This window comes from Canis lupus, chromosome 10 (assembly GCF_011100685.1).
Source record: "Canis lupus familiaris isolate Mischka breed German Shepherd chromosome 10, alternate assembly UU_Cfam_GSD_1.0, whole genome shotgun sequence".
NCBI lineage: Eukaryota > Metazoa > Chordata > Mammalia > Carnivora > Canidae > Canis > Canis lupus.
In genome coordinates this window covers 41,950,290-41,977,074 of record NC_049231.1, presented here as the reverse complement: position 1 = coordinate 41,977,074, position 26,785 = coordinate 41,950,290, and the positions used below count along the sequence as shown (strand labels likewise).

The window sequence follows — 26,785 nt, the reverse complement described above, 5'->3', positions numbered from 1 at the left end:
TTAATTTGTTTGGTAAACTTAAATTTTTCTTCAATGTCTTTTCTAGATGAAAGGATTTCACTTTTATGTGGCTGAAATTATATATTATTTTCCTTCAATAGCCTCCACATTTTAGGTCATGCTAAGTCCTTCCTCTGTTGACGATTGTAAAAATTGCCTCCTACATTTTCTCTTTAAGTTTTTAATTTCAATATCTGATCTATCTAAAATATGTTTGTTGTAAAGAATGAGATTAGAAGCTGGATTTGAACCTTTGTCTGTCTGGCCTTGAAGCCAGGCCCCCCTCACTGCCTGCCCCCTTCAGACAAGCAGGACTTGGGTCTCCTTGTTGGCTTTGCCTTCCAACAGATTAACCCCAGAGCCACATGCACACTCCATATCAGAACAAGATCGGGGCTTATCATTTAGCCATGGATGTGCCTAGAATAGTGTCAAAGAGCTGTCAGGAGGATGTTCTCACAGTGCAAGGACTGAGGGAATATACTTCCCATTTTGAGCTTGAACCAAGTAAAATGGGTGATTGGTCTATTTGGAAACCACTCTGGGGCAGTAGGTATAAAACTTCCATTTTTCTTCTTGGTCTGGAATATCATGAAACCTTTTCAATCTCCTTGAGATTTTTTCTAAATGTTCTCATTTGATCCAGACATTAGGTCCAGTGGTTCTCAATCTTCAGGGTATGTGAGAATTAACCACTTAGAAAACTCACTGAGAGGCAGATTCCCAGGGGCCCATTTCTGTTGCAGTGGGTCAGGGCCAAAGCATGAGAGACTCTGTATTTCTTCTTTGCTACGGCCCGAATGTTTGTGTCTTTCCAAAACTCACATGCTAACATACTAGCTCCTGAAAATGATGATATTAGCAGGTGGGGCCTTTGGAAGATGATGAGATCATGAGGGTGCAATCCTCATCAATGGGATGAGCGCCTGTGAGAGAGCCCAGAAAGCTCCATGCTCCTTCTAAAAGGTGAGGATACAATGAGAAGTTTGCAACTCAGAAGAGAGCCCTCACCTGACCTTGTGGACACTCTGACCTCAGACTTTCAGCTTCTAGAACTGTGAGAAATACATTTCTGTTGTTCATAAGCCACTCAGTCTGTGGGAGTTTTGTCATAGCAGCTGGGATAGACTGTGACATTCATTGCACAGGTATTTCATGAGTGTTCAGAGCACTGTTCTCAGAGCCATGGTTAAAATATGTGAACAGAGTAAATAGATTTCTGTTCTCAGCTGACATCCTAGTGGGGGAGATAGTTCATAAGCAAATAAATAAACAAAAACTCATCTGGGCACTGAAAGGGTCTATTGGGCAACATGAAGCTTCTGCAAATGTTGGGATGGAGAAATTAGAATGAAAGCAAGAATCCAATCACTGAAAACTCTCTATTAGTTCCTTCTCTCCCTTCCAGCCTCCACCCCCAGGTATTGACAGTTTATAGCAGACTGGTAATGATGCAAAAGGGAAGTGTGGTGGATTTCTCAGAAGTTCATGGTGTGACTCCTCCTCCACTGCTCTTGTCACCCCCTACTTAGAATTTTTGCAGAATGTCAGTGAAGTGGCTTAAAATTCTGAGCACGTAAGAGCCATTCTCAGGACTCTTTTTTGGATGTCAAATGGATAAAATATTACCTCTTCAATAGCCTAGATCTCACTTCCTCTTACTTTTCCAAGGCAGGAGACAACAGTGCTCCCTTTTGTTTTTTTTTTTTCTTTTAATTTTTATTTATTTATGATAGTCACACACACAGAGAGAGAGAGAGAGAGAGAGGCAGAGACACAGGCAGAGGGAGAAGCAGGCTCCATGCACTGGGAGCCTGACGTGGGATTCGATCCCGGGTCTCCAGGATCGCGTCCTGGGCCAAAGGCAGGCGCTAAACTGCTGCGCCACCCAGGGATCCCCCTCCCTTTTGAAAAGGCATGATTCATGGTCAACAAACCTCTGAGCTCAAAGAAAAGAGGAGAGGCAACATGCAATCCTACCTTACCCAGTAAAAAGTTTTTTTTTTTTAATGGTTTCATTCGGCCTTCTTCAGAATCCCCTAAAATAGTTGTTAACTGTATGATGAGAAGATGGGAGGAGCAAAAGGTCAAGTGACTTATCAAAGTCAAACACCTTTTAAGTAGCTCAGTCAATTCGCAACCCAGCTGTCCCCACTTTCAGCCCCATGCTCTTTTTACTTCATCAGTGTTAACCAGCACTTGGTCTTCAGCTTCACCATAAGACTTGAGATTTCGTTTTTAAATATAGTTTTGGTAATTTGCAAAGAGGCTCAAACATTAAGATTATTATTAGCAGTCTCAATTATCTATTGCTGTGAGACTGCCCTCTCCTGTACCCTCTCCCCCAAGTCCTGTAAAACAACCACCATTTTGTTTTCTTGCCTGATGTTGTGGGTGGGCTGGGGTCAGGCAGTTCTGCTCCACATGAGGTCAACTGGGGCTGCACATATGTGGGGGCTGACTTGGGCTGTTAGGAGTTCCTTGTGGTTCCCTCACATGGAAGGCATCTTAGTGAGGACAGCTCCCGACTGGGCCTCTGTTCTCCATGTAGTCTAAGGGCCTCTCTACCTGGTCTTCCACCGTATTTGCTAGTTTGGAGCAGCTCTTTCCTTTCCTTTCTTTTCTTTTTTATCCTCTTCTATTTAAAGATTCTGCTGGCATGAGCTCTTTGCCATCCACAAAAGGATTGATACCTTCCTGGATCTCTTCCCGCATGACTGTCGGAGACTCACTACATGTTTAGCTACTCCCCGGGGGCAAAATTTTAGTGCAAAACCATCTCACACATTGCTAACTGTCTACTAGAGTTTCCAGAAGTGTCTCGAGGAGGCCTGGATGCCATAGACCTATTCCTTCACAGGGTATGTAAGGGATATCTTGGCAGGTAAGAATGGAAAGATAGGCTTTAGCCTTTAGAATTTATTGGAGGAGATTATCAGAGCCATTTAAATTAAATTTTTATCAGCAAAGAGTTGATACAATTAACTTGAGGAAGATCAATCTCCTGGCAGGGTATGACAGGTGCCCAATCATCTCAGTTACAATCTGTGCCTATGAAGGATTTATCAAGCGTGCCTTAAACTTATTACAGCCTAATTTCAAGACAGTTATACTGCTTCATGTATATGAACCTTATATAACACTTTCATTTCTCTCTACCTGGCCTTTGTGCTATTAGTATCACAGATTTTTCTTCCACATGTTACAAGCCCCATTATACATTGCTGTTATTTTGGTTCAAACAATTATCTTTTTTTTTAAAAAATTTATTTATTTATTCATGAGAGACACACAGAGAGAGGCAGAGACACAGGCAGAGGGAGAAGCAGAATCCCCGCTGAGCAGGGGGCCCGATGCGGGACTTGATCCCAGGATCCTGGGATCATGACCTAAGCCGAAGGTGGACACTCAACCACTGAGCCACCCAGGTGCCCCTCGAACAATGATCTTTTATAGAGATTTAAATAGGGGCACCTGGGTGGCTCAGTCAGTTAAGTGTCTGCCTTCGGCTCAGGTCATGATCCCAGGGTCCTGGGATCAAGTCCCGCATCGGGCCCCCTGCTCAGTGGGGAGTCTGCCTCTCCCCACTGCTCATGCTTTCCCTCTCTCAAATAAATAAACAAAATTTTTAAAAACAGATTTTAAATAATAAAAAAAATCTTATGTATATTCCCTTGGAGTTATCATTTCTATTACTTTTTATTCTTCTGTGTGGATCCAGGTTTCTATTGGTACAATTTTCCTTTTGTCTGGAGGACTTTCTTTGACATTTCAAGTGTAGGTCTGATGGTGATGAATTCTGTTAGCTTTTGTGTGTCCAAAAACAGCTTCATTTCCCCTTCACTTTTTTTTTTAAACTTTTATTTATTTATGATAGGCACACAGTGAGTGAGAGAGAGAGAGAGAGAGAGGCAGAGACACAGGCAGAGGGAGAAGCAGGCTCCATGCACCAGGAGCCTGACGTGGGATTCGATCCCGGATATCCAGGACCGCGCCCTGGGCCAAAGGCAGGCGCCAAACCGCTGCGCCACCCAGGGATCCCTCCCCTTCACTTTCAAAAGATGTTTTCACTGCATAAAAAAGTGTAGGTTGACAGTTTGTTATTTCTTTTAATGCTTTAAAGACATTCATCCAGGGTCTTCTACTTTGCATCATTTTTGATAAGAAATCTACGTCATTTTTATCTCTGTTCCTCTGGCAACTTTTAAAGTTTCCTTTTTATCGCAGATCTTAAACAACTTGATTATGATGTGCCTTGGTGTAGTCTTTTTTAGGTTTCTTGAGTAGGGGTTTATTGCATTTCTTGGAAATGTGGGTTTATAGTTTCCATCATATTTGGAAAATTTTGGGCCATTATTTCTTCAAGTATTTTTTTCTATTGCCTCATCCTGCCTCACTTCCCTGCTACCCATGCTGGAGACTACAATTACACATGTACTTGGATACTTTTAATTGTTCCACAATTCATCAATGCTTTATTCACTTTAATTCAAACTTTTCTCCCTGTTTTATTTTGAATAATTTCTATTTCTATATCTTGAAGTTTCTTACACACTTCTTTTGCAGTATTGTATCTGCCATTAATCCCATTCATTAAAGGAATTTCAGATGTGGTAGTTTTAATTTCATTAAGTGTGATTTGTATCTTTAAAAATATCTTTCACATTTCTGCTACCTGTTTGATCTTTACTTTCACATCTCAGACATGTGGAATACAGTCATAATAACTGTTTTAATATCCTTGTTTATTAATTCTATCATCTGTCTATTTCTGATAGTTTTGATTGATCATATTTCTTCTCATTATGGGTTATGTTCTTTTGCTTCTTTGCATGCTTAGTAGTTAAATTTTCTTTTTGAGTATAATTGACACATGAGGCTACATCATTAGTGTCAGGTGTACCAAATAGTGATTCAATTTCTCTATAAAGATGCTCTGCTCATCACAAGTGTAGCTATCACCCATCACCATACAATGCTATTAAAATATATTGACTACATCCCCTATGCTTGGTAGTTTTTTTTTAAGGCTTTAATTTATTTATTCATAAGAGACACACAGAGAGGCAGAGATATAGGCAGAGGGAGAAAGAGGCTCCCTGCAGGATCCTGAGATCACACTCTGAGCCAAAGCCAGACACTCAACCAATGAGCTACCCAGGCGTCCCACCTGGTAGTTTTTTTTTTTTTTAAAGACTTTTTAATTTTTTTTAATTTTTTTTTAATTTATGATAGTCACACACAGAGAGACAGAGAGAGAAAGAGAGAGAGAGGCAGAGACACAGGCAGAGGGAGAAGCAGGCTCGATGCACCGGGAGCCCCATGTGGGATTTGATCCCGGGTCTCCAGGATCGCGCCCTGGGCCAAAGGCAGGCGCCAAACTGCTGCGCCACCCAGGGATCCCACCACCTGGTAGTTTTTGATTGGATGGTAGACTTTGTGAATTTTCCTTGGTGGGTTAGACCTAACAGACATATATGAAATTCTCTTCCGAATGACAGCAAAATATACATTCTTCTCAACTGCACATGGAACATTCTCCACAATAACTCTACGTTAGGTCATAAAGTAATCTATGCATTTAAAAAGATCGAAATGATACAGAGTATGTTCTCCAATTGCAACAAGGCAAAATGAAAGATGGATAGGAGAAAGAAATTTAGAAACTCACAAATGTGTGGAAATTAAACATCACAATCCTAAATAGTGAATTAAAGAAGTAATTAAAAGAGAAATCCGAAAATACTTTAAGGTGCAAAAAATTGAAAACACAATATACCAGACTTAAGAGATATAACTAAAGCAGTACATAGAAATATAGGAATGTAAATGACTATATTTTAAAAATTCTCACATAAATCACCTGTTTTTCCACCCTAAGAAACTAGAAAATGAAGAGAACATAGAATCTAAAGCAAGCAGAGGGAAGTACATAATAAAAGTTAGAATAGACATAAATGAAATAGAAAATTAAATAGAGAATATTGACAAGACCAAAAGTCGGTTTCCTGAAAAATGAGCAAACTTTTGGTTAGGTTGACCAAGAAAAAAAAGAGAGTCTTAAATTGTTAAAATCGAGAATGAAAGAGGAGACTTTACCAGGGACCTCACAGACACAAAAAGTATTACAAGGGAATATTTTGAACAGTTGTATGCCAGTAAATTAAAGAACCTAGATTAAATGGACAAATTCCTAGGAAGGCATTACCAAAACCAGCTCAGCAAGAAAGGAAAAAAAAAATTCCTGCAAAGAAAAGCTCTGGCCCAGATGGTTTACTGGTGTTCCAGTGGATATTCATTTCTACCAAATATTCAAAGAGGAATTAGTGCCAATCCTTCAAAAAACTCTTTTGAGGAACAGAAGACGAAGAAACACTTGACAGCTCATTCTGTGAAGCCCATATTACCCTGATACAAAAACCAAAGACATGATAAGAAAAGCGAAGTGAAGATCAATATCACTTGTACATACAGACAGCAAAATCCTCAGCAAAAACTAGAAAACCAAGTAGAGCAACATATAAAAGAATTATATACCATGACCAAAGGGGATTTATTCTAACAATGCAAGATTGTTTCAACGCCTGAAACTCAATCGATGTAATACAATGCACTAATGGAATAAAGGATAAAACCACATGATCATTTCAATAGATGCAGACAAAGCATTTGACAAAAGACAACAACCTTTCATAATATAAAGAAAAATCAACAGACTAGTAATAGATGGGAATGTCCTTAGGTTGATACTGTGCATCCTTGAAAAACTCACAACTGACATTATACTTAATGACATATCCACCCCTAAGATCAGGAACAGAAGGGTATCTGTTTTTACCACTTCTATTCAACATTGTACTGGAAGTGCTACCTAGACCAATTAGCATTCATATGGGAAAGGAAGTATTTCTATTTGCAGATAATTTTAAAGGATCCACAGGAAACTGTTAGAACTAATAACCAAGTTCAGCAAGTTTACAAGATAAAAGATTGATAAACAAAAATAACAGATTACATATAGTAGCACTAAAAAAATCTAAAAATGAAATCAGAAAACAATTCCATTTATAATAGCATATAAAGGAATAAAATAGTAACACTTAAAAGAAGCACAAGCCTTATTTACTAAAAATACAAAACATTGTTGAAAGAATTTAAAGGAGACCTAAATAAATGGAAAGACATCCTATATTCACAAATCAGAAGACTTAACAGTTTTAAGATGGCAATGACCCCAAATTGATCTGCAGATTTATTCACAATATATATGAAAATCCAAGCTGCCTTTATTGCAGAAATTGAGAGGCTAATCATAAAATTCATACGGAAGTGCAAGGGATTCAGAATATCCAAAGCAATCTTGAAAATAAAACAAAAACAATGTTCAATGACTTAGATTTCCCAATTTTCAAAAGTTAGTTCAAAATTACAATATTCAGTGTGATGGTGTCATAAATCTAGGCATAAAAATCAGTGAAAGAGAATTGAGGATCCAGAAATAAATGCTTATAACTGAATTCAAGCAAAAGAGCCAAAACAATTCAATGGAGGAAAGAGCAATCTTCTCAAAAAATGGTCCTGGGACATGTGGATGTCCATAGAAAAAGAAAGAAGTTTACACCTCCACCTCACACCATATACAAAAATTAACTCAAAAGGATCATAGACCTAAATGTAGAAGCAAGAATGACCAAGTTCTTAAAAGAAAGTATAGGAATAAATCTTTATGAGTTGGATTTAGCTATAGTGTCTAAGCTATGACACCAAAAGACCAAGCAACAAAAGAAAAATAGAAAAGCTGTACTTATCATAATTAAAACCTGTTGCGGGATCCCTGGGTGGCGCAGCGGTTTGACGCCTGCCTTTGGCCCAGGGCGCGATCCTGGAGACCCGGGATCGAATCCCACGTCGGGCTCCCGGTGCATGGAGCCTGCTTCTCCCTCTGCCTGTGTCTCTGCCACTCTCTCTCTCACTGTGTGCCTATCATAAAAAAAACAAAAAAACAAAAAAACCTGTTGCTTTTTTGAAAAGTGAAAGCATAACTCATGGAATGGAATAAAGTACTTGCAAATTACATATCTCATAAGAAACTTGTATCAAGAAAGAAGAAAGAAAGAAAGAAAGAAAGAAAGAAAGAAAGAAAGAAAGAAAGAAAGAAAGAAAGAAAGAAAGAAAGAAAGAAATTTGTATTCATACATGTAAAAAAAAACCCTCTTTAGATGTCTGGGTGGCTCAGTGATTGAGTGTCTGCCTTTGGCTCAGGTCATGATCCTGGGGTCCCCGGATTGAGTCCCACACTGGATTCTCTGCAGGGAGCCTGCTTCTCCCTCTGTCTATGTTTCTGCCTCTCTGTGTCTCTCATGAATAAATAAATAAAATCTTAAAAAAGGAAAAACTCTTAAAAGTTAACACAGAAAGACAAATAACCCAATTGAACAATGGACCAGGGATTTGAACAACCATTAAACAACTATTTGAACAAGCCAATAAGCACTTGAAAAGATGCTCAACATTAATCATTAGGGGAGTGTAAAGCAAAACATAACAAGATACCAACTTGTATCCACTAGGATGACTAAATTTTAAAGGTAATAATAAAATGTTGGTAAGGATGTTGAGAAATTGGAACACTCATTCCTTGCTGGCAAGAATTCACTGAGACTGGCTAACATAGTTTGGCAGCTCTCTAAAATATTCAATATAGAGTTACCATATGACTCAATAATTCTACTCCTAGATATAGACCTAACATAATCAACAACACAAACATATTCACCAATGTTCATAGCAACATTATGCATTATGGCTAAGAAGTAGAAACAATCCAAATGTCCATTCAGTGATGAAGGGGCAAACACAAGGTGGTACATCCATACTTGTGTGGAATACTATTTGGCCATGAAAAGGAATGAAGTCCAGGTGTTCCTAAGAAACCTTTTGTAAGCTGAAATGATGTAAGGGGAAGAATCAATTACCATTTTTGTAAAAGTGAAAAACCCTATTAGATATCTTTCAGTTAGTGAAAATATGTGCTAAGGTAGGTCTTTTGCAAAAGCCAAGTGGTATAAAGTGAACTTTCAGATAGCAAGGGAAATTTGTACTACGGTACATACTGCCTCATGGATGAACTTTGAACTCATTATGCTAAGTGAAAGAAGACAGTCACAAAAGAACATGTATTGTTTAATTCCACTTATGTGGGATGTCTGCAATAAGCAAATCCATAGAAACACAAAGTAGTTCTCTGGTTGCCAGGGCTTGGTGCAAAGTGAATGGAGAGTGACTACCTATGCACATGAAGTTTCTTTTTGGGGCGGCGAAAACGTTCAGAAATTAGGTAGTGCTGATGGATGCACAACTCTATGAATATACTAAAACCCATGGAATCATACACTTTTAAAAGGGAGACTTCTACGGTGTGTGAATTATAGCTTGGTAAAGCTTTGCTGAACCCACTTGTATATGAGAATACCTATTTCTGCATTTTAAAACCTCTGCATTAGAGGTTTTAAAAGAATCCTGTAGAAATAAGCAGAATTCATCGAAACTGATTGGGAGAATCGGAACAGTATCCAAAGGCCTCTCTGGCCCTCTCCCAAGAACCAAAAATAAAATCTATCCTACAACATGCTAGAGTGTCTGTTAGTCTGGCTATGCAATGATTTCAGCCACTGCCCTGCAAATGATCAAGTTTTTCATAGCAGAATAAAAAGACTGACTTAGACTCACCTCCTGTACCCAGGGACAGGAAATAACAGGGCCCTCCTCAATCTTGGGTCAGAGGTTTGGGAAGCACCTCCCCTGCCAATGAGTAATCCAGCTTCCTGCCAAGGAAGAAACCCAGAGATCTTGCCACCCTGATTAGAAGCCCAGGGCTAATTGGATGTGAATGACACCTTGATTCTCCTGTGAAAACCCGAGTGGGCCTGCCTGAATACTTGTGTTGGAAGCCACTGCTACCCTGGGAGTTGTAGTAGGGGTGTCAGGTTGTTGGTGGATTTGGGCTCACTGGCCAGGGGTGGTTCCAGGGGCTCCTGTCCTGGTTACCTCCGTGACTATAATAGGAACTGCCCACCCAGTCACTCATGGTTATTAAAGGCTCACTTTCCTGGGATACTGTGGGAATGCACGAGACAGAGAAAACGCAGCCCCACCTTTAAAGAAGCTAAAATGTGGGTCACAGAATGTTCCAGGTCAGTGTTTTTCAAACTTCAGCCTGTCTCAGAATCACTGGAGGGACACCTTGGTGGCACAGCAGTTGAGCATCTCTGCCTTCGGCTCACATCAAGCTCCCTGTGGAGGAGCCTCTGTCTCTGCCTCTCTCTGTGTGTCTCTCATGAATAAATGAAATAAAATCCTTTAAAAAAAAAAAGAAAAGAAAAGAACCACTGGAAAGCACAGATTTCCTGGTCCACCCGACCCCCAGCCCCTGCCCCTTCCAGAGTTTCTGAATCAGTAGATGCGGGCCAGGTAGCCCACCATTTACCCACACATTTATACACACGTGTCTTTTTACACGCACATTGTCTTCTTTTTCTCCTCCTTCGGTTCCTTCTTCCAACCCTCTTCCATTTCTTTTTGGTTTTATAATTATCTTTGTTTCTGGTTCCCTCTCCTTTGTATTGCCTCCATGACATTTTATATCCAATCCTTCAATTTGAATGCTATTTCTGGAAAATTTCTTTTCCCAATCTCCGTTCTGGTGGAAAACACGAGAGAAAAAAATACACTAACCGTATCTTCTCGAAAACGGTTGCCTTGTTTGTTTTGAAGCCAAGGATGTGCAGTGCATCCGGAATGCTTTGGATCAAAGTGCATTCTTGAAGTTTTCAGACACTGTTGATTCACTTGATGTAAAGCTTTGGAATCAGAGTAGACTAAAGAAATGGGGCCAACACACTCAGCAACAGGAGGTGATAACAGAGGCCTTGGTTTTCCTGCTTTTTCCTCTTCAACCTACTCTGACCAAAGGAGTCAGAGTCTCTGCCCCTGGAGACAGAGTCCTAGCCTTCCTTGCAATACCATTTCTATTTCTCCCTCCCAACATGCTTTGAGTGAGCACGCCATCAGTCGGGCTCTGTCTTTCAGAGATTTAGTGCCGGGAGATGTTGTTTGATAGGTGCAAGTAAAAGCTAATGGTCCAGGCTAAAAAGTTGTCTGGCCTTTGGAGATTGTTAGTGCTTTCCAATGTCTTTAATAACTAACCATGTGACGAACTGGAGCTTTGCATGAGCTGCGGTCAGGGGTTGGGCTTGAACCTGCGCCAGCTTCAGGGGAGAACAGGAATGATGTCAGAAGCATCCGGAGGCCCAGCGGGGGCTGCTCCCCTGGGACCATGAGCTGCTGTGGGGCAGGCGCATGACTTAGCCTGGCCGTAAATGCTGACTGCTTTCTCGGGACATCTAGTCCTGCCCTGGACTCCAAGAAGTTCTGCAGCTGCATCAGGAGAGTAGGCTTCACCTGCTGACTCATTTCCACGAGTCAGAGAACGCTTTCTTTCAGTGGGTGCTCGGAAAGAAAATGCAGAATAGATCTAACTTTCCTACCTGTCAGCTGCTGACTTATACTGAGGGTTCCTAGAATAGAGTCTTTTTTTCTTTTGGGGGAGTACCACCCTCTCCCCAGTTGCTTCGGTGTCCAAGGTGCTGCAGTCTGGAGCGATATCATCTCCTTGTGTGTGATCCTTACTGTGCCTTTTCCATCGAAGAGTTGGAGGTTCTGAGTGGTCAAGGGTAAACCCTGAGCTGGTCTTGACACAAGCACAGGGGCTCCTCCATCTCGGGCTGCTCTGATCCAATGTCTGTAGGAAATATCAGAGCAGTTGAATAGGTCTGAACTCTGCTGATGATTCATTTTTTAAGCATTTTCCTCAAGTACCTGAAACCATAGTTACTGGTTATTTAAAAACAACTGTATGTAGGCTGGTGCCTGGGGCTCAAGAGGAAAGCCTTAGAAAAACCCTGATCAGGAAAGCCTCTTGAAATGAAGACCAGTTAAATGAAACACAGCCCATTGATGTTACAGGAGAGTAATGGTTACAGAAGAGTGAACTTGCTCAGCCTCATGAATATGAGGTTCAACAATTTCAGAAAATTTGGGGCCATTGCTATAACCGATCTCCAGGCGCTCACCACTTGGGGTGCATCCAATTGAACCAAGGAAATGCGGAGAGCAAAGAATTTTTTATTACTCATTATAGAAGTAAGGAGGGGGAGGGGATAGATCTCCAAGGACCATCTCCCTGTGATTAGTTCATGCAGCCATATTCAGTGTTTTTAGGGGGGAGTGGTAGGAGGCTTGCATGGCACTTTTGAGTCAGTTGTGTGTCTCCCATATCAACATGCTAGTGCCTACATCGTGTGTTAAAAAAAAAAAAATAGGAGAAAGCTCTGCCCATAGGTGGAGATCTTTGTATTACAATAAATTGAAGATCACTTCGGAACAACTCAGGGGGGCTTCTGTGCAGGTCCCCAGCTCCAGTCTAACTCAAACTGGCTTGCGTAAGGAGCTGTCTGGTGAGACACCTAGTTGAGCTACTCCTTGGCTGGAACTGCTGGTTCTGCAAAACATAAGCTCATATTCAAATTGTTCTCTATTCCCTGAAAGTGTTTTTGACTTCCTATTGCTTTCACAACTCTGATGTTTTCCAAAATACAGCTACTTAAGCATATCCATATTTGCCCAATTACTGTGGCAAGATCCAGTGTATCTTTCATCTAGCACATCCTTCCTAGAAGCAGAAGTTCTTGGCAATGTCATCTTGATATTCATTTCCAACTGATTACATAAACCCAGTGTTTCTCGGTGTTCTTAACGCTCTTTTTTTGGTCTTCCTTATTCATTTCCTCATTAATGAATTAAATAGCATTTTGACCTGTGCTAAAAATGGCCTTGGCAATTCTACTTTGCACACCACATATGAACTTTGAGAACAGAGCACAAGGAAGCACACCTGCAGGACCAGTTCTTGTAGAACTGGAGGTCTCGCTTTATAGGTCTGGGTTTATCTGAATAATGGGGGCACATAAAGGGAAGCAAGAGGAGGTTGAAATCTCTCCGTGATACATCTTAGAATGAGAGCCTTTTGGAATGAGAGGCTGCAGTAGTTGGTTTCCACCTTTTATTCACAAAGAGGTTGATGAGAAAATAATATTTGGTATGACAGACTTGTGATTCCAGTAATGAAATGTAGAACCTATGCAGGGATTTAGGTTTCTGTGACCCCAACTGCCCAAGACAGGTGGGTGTTAAATGTGGTCAGGGAAGGGAAGACTGAGTTGAAGACCAAATGAAAAAAAAAAAGAGAGAGCAGTTATTTTAAGGGACAGAAAAGAAAATGCCCCCAATCTAACTCATCTTACTAAGAAAACTAGCAAAACCCTGTTAAACCCTTTTGCAGAACAAAAGAAGAAAACTGAATAAAGCAAGAAGACAAACAAAAACCTCTTTTTCCAAGTTCCAAAACTTTCCAAGTTTTTATTGAAATTCCAGTTAGTTATCATACAGCGTAGTATTAGTTTCAGATGAAGAATTTATCACTTCCATGCAACATCCCCTGCTCATCACAAGTGCCTATCATCTGTTTCACCCATCCCCCTACCCACCTCCCCTCTGGTGACCATCAGTTTGTTGTCTCTAGTTAAGAATCTATTTCTTGGTTTTCCTCTCTTTCCAGCCCCCTATGTTTGTTTGTTTTGTTTCTTAAATTCCACACATGATCTTGCAAAACGTATGGTATTTGTCTTTCTCTGACTGCCTTATTTTGCTTGGCATAATACTCTCTAGTTCCATCCATGTCATTGCAAATGACAAGATTTCTTTCATTTTTATGCCTGTGTAATATTCCACTATATATGCATATATAGTACATCTTCTTTATCCATTCATCAGTCAATGGACATTTGGGCTCTTTCCATAATTTGGCTATTGTTGATAATGCTGCTGTAAACACCAGGGTGCATGTATTGCTTTGAATTAGTACATTTGTATTCTTTGCGTAAATACCTAGTAATGCAATTGCTGGCTCATAGGGTAGTTCTATTTTTAACTTTTGGGGGGATCTCCATACTGTTTTCCAGAGTGACTACACCAGTGTGCATTCCCACCAACAGTATAAGAAGGGTTCCCCTTTTCTCCACATCCTCGCCAACACCTGTTGTTTCTTGTGTTGTTGATTCTGGCAGGTGTGAGATAACATCTCATTGTACTTTTGATTTGCATTTCCCTGATGATGAATGATGTTAAGCATCTTTTCATGTGTCTGCTGGCCTTCTGCACGTCTTCTTTGGAAAAATGCCCATTCGTGTCTTCTGCTTATTTTTTTTAACTGGATTATTTGTTTTTTGGGTGTTGGCTTTTATAAGTTCTTTATAGATTTTGGATACTAACTCTTGATCAGTCATTTGCAAACAAACAGAAACCATTATGCAAGATAATGCATTCTCTATGGCTAGAGCAATTAATCAACTAGGCCTCCTGGTTTGCCACATGGTTACCCAAGAAAAGCTGTGAACCCATTCCTATCAAACTTTTGAACGTTCATTGGTACTGGATATTGAATCTAGGAAATGGCTGCATTATTACTATATTCAGAGATAAGAATCTAGGAGCTGGACACATGAATGCAAATCAGTTTATGTCTGTTAGGAGATGCTGCATTTACACTTAACAAAAGGATGAAGGTGGCACACTTTTTAGACTTGATTGATTTTATGGAAACAGCTATTAAAGACTAACAGTGGAGATATGTAGAAGGAAATTGCAAAATTGAGAAAATTGCAAAATTTTTATTTAGCAAAGAAGTAGTCCTCTGATACCCAGATACACACACATATATTCACACACACACACACATGCTAGGCAGAGGAACTAAGAGCCTAACCTTTGAACTTCACCTCCTCTCCCTATGCCAGAGCCCTTTCTCATCACCATATCAGGAACTGCTCGTTTTTAAGATTTATCATAAAACTACAATAATCGAGACAATATGATATTGGTATAAATGCAGATAAATAGATCAATGGAACAGAATAGAGAGTGCAAAACTAGAAGTACACACATATGGACGACTGATTTCTGACAAAACTTATAAAGGTATTGGAGACAGGATAATTTTCTCAACAAGTGGTGCTGGAATGATTAGACATCCATATTTGAGATGAAAGCCCACACGCCAAAAAACAAAGCAATATTGATCCCCATTTCATACCACTACAAACATTATCTTAAAATATATTATAGAACTAAATGTAAAACCTAAAAAAATTTTTCATATTTTCTTTCTTTCTAGAAGAAAATATGAGAAAATGTTGGTGATCATGGGTTAGGCAAAGATATATATGACCAAAGCACAATCCATAAAAGAAAAAAATTGATAAATTGGGCTTTATCATAATTAAACATTTTCTGCTCTTTTTTTTTTATTTTTTTTTATTTTTTTTTTTTTTCATTTTCTGCTCTTTTAAAGCTACTCAAGAGAAAGAAAAGGTGAGCCAGAGAAAACATTTGCAAATCTCTTGTCTGATAAAGGACTGTATCCAGAATATATAAAGAACTCTCAAGATGCAATAGTAAAAAAACAAATAATCCAACTAGAAAATGGGCAAGAGGTTTAAACAGATGCTTCATCAGAGAAGATATATGGCTGAAAAAAAAAAACACCTGAAAAGATGTCCCGTATCATTAGTTCTTCGGGAAATATCTGTTAGAATGGTTAAAATTAAAAAGACTGATCATAATAAGTACTGGTGAGAATGTGGAAGAAACAGAACTCTTAAATACCACTGGCAAGCATTTGCATTGGTACAACTGCTTTGGGAAACGATTTGGTAGTTTCCCCTCAAATTCAAAATATACCTACTATCTGATTCAGGTATTTCATTCCTAAGTATTTACCCAATAGAAGTGAAAGCCCACAAAGATTTGTAGACAAATGTTCAATAGCAGTTTTACTTATAATAGCCTTAAACCAGAAACCACCCAAACGTCCATCAACAATGGAATAGATAAAAACAGTGGTGGATCCATCCAATGGAATACTATGTAGCAATAAAAGGGAACCAACCCCTGATACAGACTACAGTATAGATGAATCTTAAAACAATTATGCAGAGTGATGAGAGATAGACAAAAAGATATACTGTAAGATTCGATTCATATGAAATTCTAGGAAATACCAACTAATCAGTAGTAACAGAAAGGCAGATCAACAGTGGCCTGGGGAGGGACACGAGGGATGAATTTACAAAAGGGTTTTAGAAAATTTTAGGGATGATGAGTATATTGACTGTCCTGATTGTAATGATGATTTCATAGCTTTATACGTATGTCAAAACCTAACCAAGGTCCACTTTGCAGCATTTCCCAAGAATTTACCCTTTGGATTTTACCTCCTTACTCTACCACAGTGTCCTTCCTTCCACATCATTGAACCAGTGATTTCGTCTGAGAGTCACATACATACAATTCCTGCATGGAAAGCAGATGATGCCAGTTTTTTGGTAGTAATAATAGGGGAAAATACAATTTCTGGGTTAAAATGAGGTCGCGGTGATGATAAGGAATGCAGGAAAGGACACAACCTATATGTGAGGAAGAAAAATTCTGCTTGCTTATAAATTCTGTTTTATCTGATGAGGTTTCACTTCAACATTGTTTTCTTTTTCCATAAAAGCAAGAATGCAAGGGGTGCCTGGGTGGCTCAGTCAGTTAAGTGTCTGCCTTTTGGCTCAGGTCATGATCCCGGGGTCCTGGGATGGAGCCCTACATAGGGCTTTCGGCTCAGTGGGGAGTCTGCTTCTCCCTCTCCCACTCCCCCTGCTTATGCTCGTGCTCTCTCTGTCAAATAAATAAATAAAGCCTTAAAAAAATAAAAGGAAGCCAGCAAGAGAGGGGCATTTATTATTTTTAAATTACAAAATACTCGAAGTTTACAAAGGGCTAGATGTAATGAAAAAGGCCTTGACTTAAAAACCCTGCACCCAAGAACCCACCAAGTAACCTGAGAAATAGAACATTATCAATGTCTTTAAGGTTTTCCACATGCCTCAGCCCCTTCCCACTTCAGGATTGCAGCTAGAACCTGGATTTCTCCTCCCAGGTAAGGGCCTTTTCTCCTTTGGCAATAGTAGGAGAGAGTATCATGAGAAGGTCTTATTAAGAATCATCCCTCTAGGCACTTAGTGCTTGAATTTCTCAGAGAGGAGGTTTGAAGGGAAGTGGAAAGAATATTTTTAAAGGAAGAATTACTTATAACGACTTTAGGGAAAGGGAACACGATTACTTAGGATTCCTTCACACTGGGGGAGTTGGAGATGAAGTAATGAAATTGAACTGATTTTTCAAGGAGAACTACTTTTTACAAAGAACCACAGGGTTTGAAACTGAGTCAAGAACTGAGTATAGTGCTGCAGCCTTCTGTTATCCAACAGGTAAGTTTGGACCTCTTTATTATTGTGATTTCTATGACTGAAACCACGTTGGCAGTAAGCTGGAGAATGAATGTGTTTTTGCTCATGAAATTTTCATCTATGAGGATATAGGAATAATAAACACAATAGTTTCCAGCCACACCCCCCCTCACCTCCCAAGGTACTTCATCATGGTTTCTGACATTAAGTGAGTTAAAATAATACATGGTCTACTGACTTCCTTGTACTGAGTGCAATGGTATAAGTATCAGCTACAGGCAGGGCAGGAGCATGCGAGGGTTCCATTTGTAGCGACTGAGCCTTTCATATTCTAGAGATTTTTTAAGTTTCTGTTATAACTATTACAGACTTTTGGTAAGACATCTACAACAGACAGACAAATATGAAGAGCAAAACAATACTGGATTTTTTTTAAAAAGATTTTATTTATTTATTCATGAGAGAGGCAGAGACACAGGCAGGTGGAGTGCACCTGATGTGGGACTCGATCCCAGGACCCCAGGATCACCACCTGAGCAGAAGGCAGATGCTCAACCACTGAACCACCCAGCTGCCACGGAATCTTGGATTATTGACAATTCCTTGCTTCCCAAAGAACCACTGTGAATGACATGGAGGTGTCCATCCACCCAGATTTTTAAAATGTAGTGTGTGAATAAAATATGTTTAATTTTTAAATGTAAAACAAAAGCCATAAAAGGAACTAAGACTTAAGAGAAAGGAAAATGTGTCAGGTTAGGAGGTGGTATGCAATATGTGATAATTTTGTGCCAAAGATAATAATTATGAAAGCCATGTAATAGCACAAAAACTGCTTGTGATGTGATGTTAAATCAAAGGAGATTACAAAGAGGAGCACCTGGCTGGCTCAGTTGGTCAAACATGTGACTCTCGATCTCAGGGTCATGCCAAATCCCACATTGGGCACAGGTTACAGAGAGAGAGAGAGAAAGAGAGAGAGAGAGATTACCAAGATATATGTGCATGGGAAAAAAGAATAAGTGGAAATATTCCAAAATGCTAACAGTTATCAGCAAATAGGTGGCAAGATCATGAAGGACTTTTAAAACTTTATTTTTCCTGTCTTCTGTATTGTGGTTGTATTTTTTTTTTGTGGTTGTATTTTTTAAATAACAAAATTACTTTAAAAAAATCTGTAGTAATCAGAACCTTTTGAACCTTCCCATAGATTTAGTAACAGTATTTCCTTCTATTGAAGAACAACTGAGGACCAACTAGTTATACCTAATGTTTAATGGCACAGGAAGTCAGATACTTTTACTGGCCTGGGCCTCATTTAGAACTTGACATATAACGAGTACAATAGATCACCTTACCTTATTAAGGACAGTGAATTCCTTATTCACTGGAAGAACTGAAAACTGTACCCCAAGTTCACAGAAGTGGACAGCCAGAGAGAAAACAAGGAAAGGGGTTGAGGTTTATAGATCTAAATTCTAGACTTGGGAGGGGCGGCACCTGGGTGCCTCAGTTGGTTAAGCGTCTGACACTTGACTTTGGCTCACATCAGGATTTGCCCGGAGTTGGGCTCTGTGCTCAGCAGTGAGTCTGCTTCTCTCTCTCTGCCCCTCCCCCTGCTCGTGTGCACTCTCTATTTCTCTAAAATAAATCAATTAATTAAAAAAATAAATTCTAGACTTGGATTTGCCATTACTAGCCTCAGTTTCTTTTCTTTTTTTTTTTTTAGCCTCAGTTTCTTATTTCAATTTGTGAATGGCGAGAAAATGCCCTGCCTGACAATGATTTGCCATGAAAGCAGAACAAAACAACCCACATACTAAAGAAAAATCAGAAGGCCAAGAAGAGATGGTGGAAGGGATTCCTGTTAGATGTTCATGCCCATCCCAAGTGGCCTTTGTCTGAATACTTCAGGGATGGGGCAAACACATCATCTTGGGATTTGGCCCATTTTGTTGCTGAGAGCTCTATTGCTACAAAGGTCTTAGACTGGTTTCTAGAACTTTCTGCCCCATTGTTCTAGTTCCATCTCTGAGGTAGGATACTTTGGCCCCTGGCATGGCCTGATGGTTTCCAGGTGTGCAGATATCAATCCCCTTGGTTTATGGGGCAACAGGAGAACCAGGGTGGTCTTCTCAGGCCAGGAAATCCCTCATTATCATTTCCTCAGAGTGTCACAAGGGAAACATGTTTAGAAAACACTGTTCTGGAGTGTTGTCTTGGGAGTGACTATCCTCCCTTGTATCATAGAAGTCACACTTCTACCAGGGCAGCTAAGCATGCAGTTTCTGGTCGCATTTGGGGTTCATTGAGGACATCTTAGTCAATCGAGATCCCTCACATTTGTTTGGTTTTGTTTTCCATCAATGCTGCTGTTTTTTGTGTGCCCTGCCTGTAATTACAAAATTAGGTTTGAGAAGAGAGAGGGGGGTTTTACATTTGTCTCTGTTAAATTTTGTTTTGTGAGATTGGGCCTATGGTTCCCTCCTAATGGGATCTGTTGGGATTCTGATTTGCTCACCCAGAGAATATTCAGTCCATTCTAACTTGGGGTGCCTGCATCATGTAGACATGCCAGCTTTGCCCTTAGGCTGCAGGAACTTGCACTGTGCCCACCAGCTCCAACTCCAGCCTCTCACTTGACTTTGTGACCCTCTCCTCTCTTTCATACATGACCTCTGGAAATATTACCAAGATCCACTTCTACATCCTCTGGATCTTTTTGCCAATACTCACTTGAGAATATTTTTGGCTTCAGATTTCAGTTCTGCTTTCTAACCCTGAATTTGCTTTTTTGGGCAGAAATGTATTCCTTCCAATCCTCCCTCCCCACATTCTCCACTACTCTTGACTTACCACAACTGATGAGTCAGCCATGACCATGTGTTCACCCAGCATGGCCGCCATTTTCCCAGGAGGGACCAAATAGGGCACCTGAGGTTTTCCACTTGGAGACCACTCTTTAGATTGACTCATTTATCACGGAGCATGGGTGTTTATGAAAGTACCCAGTTCTGTCAATTGTATTCTTCATCTGGCTCACAAGAAAGAGGTACTCAAATGCTTTCATGAGCTCTCAATTCATGGAGTCTGCAGTGTTCTGCAGAATCTCCCCATCTATAACCCCATCAAAGAGATTGAATGAGCTTCACCAGGCTGGGCTCATTCTTAGTCAATTCATATTTTCCCTTAGTGATCATGGCTTCATTAAGTGCTACAAGGCTAGCTCTGTAAAATCTTTCCTGTTCACTAATTTGTACTTGCCAACCCCCGCTGAACCAGTGGTAGATGAGGAAGCTCTCTGGAGGTATGAAGTATTAAAGGATGGCATTCTCCTAAGAGGTTTAGTACGAAGCTGGAAGACACCATGGGGCTTAGTGGTCTGGAAGGGTCATGGAGACAATCTGATGTGTTTATATGTCGGTTGCCTGGAGCAAGAGTGAAATCAACATGCAAATATCAAACCAGATTCTCCCAGGGCTTAACCACAAAGGTTACGAGGCGGCCATTTGGCATGAAGTTTTAATTTTCCTGTTTAAAGGAACAAAGGTTAAACTAACAGAACATGTCACGAGAAGGTACTTCAGAGATCATGCAGACCAGGGCTCCTCAAACCTAAATGTGCACAAGTCACCTGGGTACCTTTAATTAAAAATGTAGATTCTGACTCAGTAGTTCTGGGGTAGGGCCTGAGATTCTGTATTTCCTTTTTTTTTCTTTTTACATTTTTATTTTATTTTTATTTTTATTATTTTTTGAGATTCTGCATTTCCGACGTGCTCCCTGGTGATGCTGTTGGCCTATGGCTACACTTTATGTAACAAAGGCTTAGACTACACTGCATTGTTTTTTTTTTTTCAGATATAGAAACTGAGATACAGAGAGGTGATTTCCCCAAAGCCACAATGGTTAAGTTAAAGCAGTTTCTTTCATTCAGGTCTTGTGGGGCCCGGATCAGGGTTTATTTAATTGCAAAGTTGCTGGACTGTAAAACAGAGGTTTACCCTTTCTTAAGGACTCACAGCATCTGGGGGGGAAGAGCCAAGGTTAGATTCCAGGTATGCCTATGCTTGCATACAGGCACACACACATGCATGCACATGCATGCTCATGCTCAAAGAGATTGCATGTGCTTCTTCATATTCTTCTTTCTCATCATTTGTGATGTGTAGGAAACACATGAATTACAAACACATTAAAGATATTCTTAAATGCAAATCGATTCTGAATATGTAAATTTTTCCATAAGAATATTCTGGGAAAATATATGAGTTGTTTCTGATCTCTTAAGTATAAATACAGAATGTTCTGGGGTTCAACAGACACCATGTTGCTGATAAAAGTGTACTCATAATGACGTTTCTTATAGTTTGAAGAGTGAAAGCTCTGGGCCTGGCTCAGCGAGTTCTATGCTCCAGCATTTATAAAGGCCCTGGGAGTTTGGAGATTTTCCACTAACTTCTGGTATTGAATTTTTTTTGCCAACTATGACTATTTGTTTTTTTGAACTCTGTGGAGGAACTAAACAACTGAGAAATCTCAGGCAGAAGTGTGTGTGTTTGTGTGTGTGTGTGTGTGCACATGTGCATGTGTGTGTGTGTTCACACATATTAACTAAACATTGAAGATTCCTGACGTTTTTTTCTCCTTGTTGAGAAACGGAAAGTGGACGGAGAAGTAATTGTCTGGAGTGGAAAAGAGGGTCAGAAAAATCCTTGAAATGAAATCTCTCTCCTTTACTGGAGGTTTAGATAAGATGATATAAACTAAACCAATTCGAGAAAAATTCAGGTCATGAGCTTCTATTTTGGGAGGCAAATACCTGGGGTAGTTTAAGCCCATTGTTGCATCTGTAGCCTACCTAAGCTTCTTGAGAACAAGGCTGGGTCTTCAAGGTCTTTTTTTTTTTTTTTTTTAATTAATTCCAAAATGCTCAGAAGAGGGTCTTGCACCAAGTGGGAGGCCGGAAGCTTCTCTGGAATGAAATATCATTCATCTTCCAGCATCCATCACTCCTGGCTAGCAGCCCTGGAAGCTGCTGGTGTGTTTCAAAGGGCCGAAACAGCCATGTCTGGGAGCCCATGAGCTGGTGTTTGTTTGGAAGTTGCAAACCACTGCTGACGGTGGCTTCTCCTCTGGTTATTGGCCTCTTCTTGTGCACTCAGAGTCTCTCTGATGGCGTTCTCTCTTTCTTTACGGGAGGAAGGAGTGAGAGGAGAAGGAGGAGGATGAGAGGAGAAGGAGGAGGATGGGAGGAGAAGAAAGAGAGGGAAGGAGGCCAAGGATGAGGAGGGAGAGGACTGGTGGGGAAGGGGGGTGGGGAAGCGAGGAGGGGAAGGGGAATGGGAAGAGATGGAGGAGCAGGGAGGATCTGGAGGCAGAAAGATGTCAACCTGCTTGTGCAGAGGTAAGGGGATCAGACTCCCTCCTCTGAGATGCCTTTCCTCTGGCTCCCCAGCCACCACTCAGGTGGAAGCCCTGAGCCTTGCTCTGACTGGCCCACTCTTGAGTCTTTTCTATGGCCAGGAGGATGCTCTGCCACCTGGCTTTGCCCTGTTGTGCCCATCCCACAATCTCTTTGGGAGGAGTGGTGGGATGACCCTGGTTGGCTCAGACCAGTGGGGCCAAATCTAGAGCTGGGGATGGAGTGAGTCCCTCAAGGCTCATGTCTACTCCACATTGGAGGAAAGGTGGAAAGTTTAATCTGAACTTTGAGGGTCTTCTCAGCTTTCTCCCTGGGGTTTTGTCTTTAACAGTCTGTTGATTTACCAGATGGCCTAGACCTGAACACTCACACTGTAGGTAGGTTAAACATGTCAGCAAAACTGCTACAGGAATGTTGCCTTAAACCTCATCACCATTCTGCTCATTCTTAATGTTGCTAACATCCCTGCCCATGACTAAAGTAGAACATTTGGTATCTCAGTTAAATGCCATTAATCTACCAATTAATCACGGCTGTTTGGTAATTACCTCAAATGAGAAGGCATTCCAGGACACACTCTGGAAAGGATACTGAGTGAGAGGAAACTGCATTGTCCCTGAGTCCATATATTCCCAGAGAGGAGAGCACTGGCTCTGGGTAAGTGAAGAGCAGTGCCAGATGGGCTCATCTGGGCTCCACCCTGTCAGCGTAAGGGATCTCAAGGAAGGTATTTATTTTTTCTACACTTTTTTTTTACACTTTTATCTTTTCTTTTTTTAAGATTTTATTTATCCATTCCTGAGAGACACAGAGAGGCTCAGAGACACAGGCAGAGGGAGATGCAAGCTCCCTGCAGGGTACTCGATCCCAGGATCCCAGGATCATGCCCTGAGTGGAAGGCAGATGCTCAACCACTGAGCCACCCAGGGGTCCCTTTAGACTTTTTTTCTAGAAGGGTTCTGAAACATTTAAATTTTCTAGAAAAATGCCCAACACATCAGTGACCACTCTTGCCTTCTGTTATTATTATGAAGGCAAGACACAGGTGCCGAGTGGGAAAAATCACCCCAGGATGGAGTGGGAGGCGGGGTTTGATTGAGTGCGTGGTGGGAAGGATGGGAAGGACGGAGAGTGGGCGCTGAGGAAGGGGAAATGTGCATGTGGGTGTCGTCACACTCAAGGGGATAAGGAGGGCCAGTGGGAGGGTGGTGGCTGCAGAGCACATGCAAACAAAGGTGCGAGCAGTGTCTTCCAGAGTCGGTGGGTGGTCACGCAGACGGGCAGCAGGGGTTCTCGCAAAGGGCAGGGGGAACAAGGCAGAGAGGCATGTTGAAGCCCTGGGTGGAGGAATCCTAAGGCCAAAATAGGAGGTTTGGTCTTGCTGCGGGGCTTTGAGCAGCGCTGTGCAAAGCTGGACCCTGTGTCATGTGAAGGACATGAATCTGAACGCAGGGCCGAGGAGGGGCCCAAGCACAGGGAGCGAAGGGTCAGCCGGACAGGTGGCTCTCGTCATCTCCCCTCCTGCCTGCCCCTGCCCGGTCATCACCTGAGCCCTGGGTCCCCCGCCTCCAGGACCCTGACAAGAGAGAGCCGGGCGGGGTTCCCAGGGCGCGGGGCAGGCCGCCGGGCGCACCCCCCGAGGCCCAGGGCTGGAAGATGGAAAGAAGCGAAGGGTCCTCCAGGCTCGGGTCTGTGGCTGTCGTTACAAGAAGGACCTGGAGGTTGACAACTGAGGGGGCGGCCTTGACTCGTCGGATGGGGACCTCTGCCAGGCTGGACATGCTGGCAAGCCTTGTCGAGGGCTAACACGAAGTCACATGGGGATAGAGACCCAGGCTTGTGAAGCATTTGGTGCAAGTGTGCGGTAAAGCGTGTTGGTGTTTCGTAAGAGTTTGGCACGTTTTCGGAATGATTCTGGCTGGCTGCCCAGCGCTGAGTTTCCTGTTCATAGCTCCCCATATGTGTCACTGCTGAGGATTAAAGCCCCCATAGGCTCTGACACAGACGTCACTCACTGTCTCCTTCTTTCAGCCTCAGTAAAACTGGGTCGGTTGACAAGATGTGAGGGACACTCTCCTGCTGCACGGACCAGACCCAAAGCTCTTTGGGAAAAGAAAAGAGGAATTAGCAAGTCTATCCAGGGCTGACTTCAGAATGCACTTTTGTTTTTAAGAACCAACATCCACTCAGCTGACTTATTTGGGGGAAGAAAGGCTGCGGGCTTACCCTCCGAGTCATCGCCTCCCGCGACGCCAGCCATCCCCAAATGTCCCCACGACGAAGAAAGGAGATGGTAAGATGATTAATTGCACTTCTGGTTTTTGTTCCTGTAATTTTCCCTCGTTCTCTTTTTTGTTTACTTCTACATGGATGAAGTATTTTGGAGAGACAAATGGAATTTGATAAAAACTGATAATGTTATGCTGCTTTGTGGAAAAAAGGATTTTAAGAATTTCTTGGTGTTATGCGGCTCTGTAGGCATATTCAGCCTTAAGATGTGTCTGTGAGTTATATTAAAAGATCAGCTGTGATGATGCATGTTTTACTCTATGGAAGATTAACGGTGAAAGATATGGGAAATACATTTTATAGCCGTGCACTACTTATAAGCCATAAATAGTTGCGTGACTTTGGGTAAATCGTGAGGTTCAAGGGGAGGGTATTGTAGATAAGAATCTTTAAAAAATATTGTTGCTGATCTTAGAACGAAGACTTATTTTATCACTTTCCATCAAGCTTTGTCAGTCTTAGAGGGGCACAATCTGGCCCGATGTTTGACCCAAGGCATTGCGTGACTATTAACCGTGGGTGTCATCGGCTGCAGTTAAAGTTACAACGCGTTGTAGTAGCAGTGCTCGGACACGCTTCCTCCAATACGGCTTAAACTGTCATCTTAAAAGCACAAGCGTTACTTTCCAAGGCTTTACAAACGTTACACCCTGAGCTGTAAGGAAAAACTCTGAGAAGATTATAAACATTGTCCGGTATTTCTTTATTGGACATGCTTGACTTCCATAATCCCATCAGTAGCGTTGTTATGGGAAAGAATAATAAGAAAATGGAAAGAATCTGGAAGGTTAAAGACAGGAAATGAGAACACAAAAAGGAGAGCAAAATGAGGTTTACTGTTCAATTCAGTTCAATTCATCTGACAACTCCTTGCTCTTCTGCAAAATGCCAGTTGACGCTGTGGGGAGGAGGGCGTGGGGAGCCAGGTAGAGGAAAGATGCTTCAGATGGTGCAGCTGGTTTGGGAATCCCGCTACCCACGCACGGGCAATAGGAGACCACCGTGGTGTGCTGGAGGCCAAGGGAGGGTGTGTGCTTTTTGGAAGCGTGTGGATCTGCTGGGGAAAGGAAGGAAATAATGTTGTCTAGAAGGAGCAGGGAGCACTTTTGGAGATGAATTTAATCTTCCTAATTCTGGTGATGAATTTATTTTATTTTTATTTTTTTAATCTATTTTTTATTGGTGTCTGATTTGCCAACATATAGAGTAACACCCAGTGCTCGTCTCGTCAAGTGCCCACCTCAGTGCCCGTCACCCAGTCACCGCCACCCCCCGCCCACCTCCCCTTCCACCACCCCTAGTTCGTTTCCCAGAGTTAGGAGTCTTTCATGTTCTGTCTCCCTTTCTGATATTTCCCACTTATTTTTTCTCCTTTCCCCTTTATTCCCTTTCACTATTTTTTATATTCCCCAAAGGAATGAGACCATATAATGTTTGTCCTTCTCCGATTGACTTACTTCACTCAGCATAATACCCTCCAGTTCCATCCACGTTGAAGCAAATGGTGGGTATTTGTCATTTCTAATGGCTGAGTAATATTCCATCGTATACATAGACCACATCTTCTTTATCCATTCATTGGTGATGAGTTTAAGGAGATACGTGTGACCCTTCTCAAAGTCAGCATGGGGGTATCAATCTTCTATCCCACAATCCCTTCTGG

At 41.4% G+C, this 26,785-nt stretch overlaps 1 protein-coding gene across 1 annotated transcript in view; it reads left to right on the top strand.

Moving 5' to 3' along the window:
- The first annotated feature begins 24,793 nt into the window (after positions 1-24,793).
- The window catches only part of IL1R1 (interleukin 1 receptor type 1), a 71,855-nt gene continuing 69,863 nt past the window's right edge, over positions 24,794-26,785 (top strand). The window contains exon 1 of the mRNA XM_038550926.1: positions 24,794-25,126. The gene's annotated coding sequence lies outside the window, so the exon portion shown is untranslated. The remainder of the gene's footprint in view (positions 25,127-26,785) is intronic.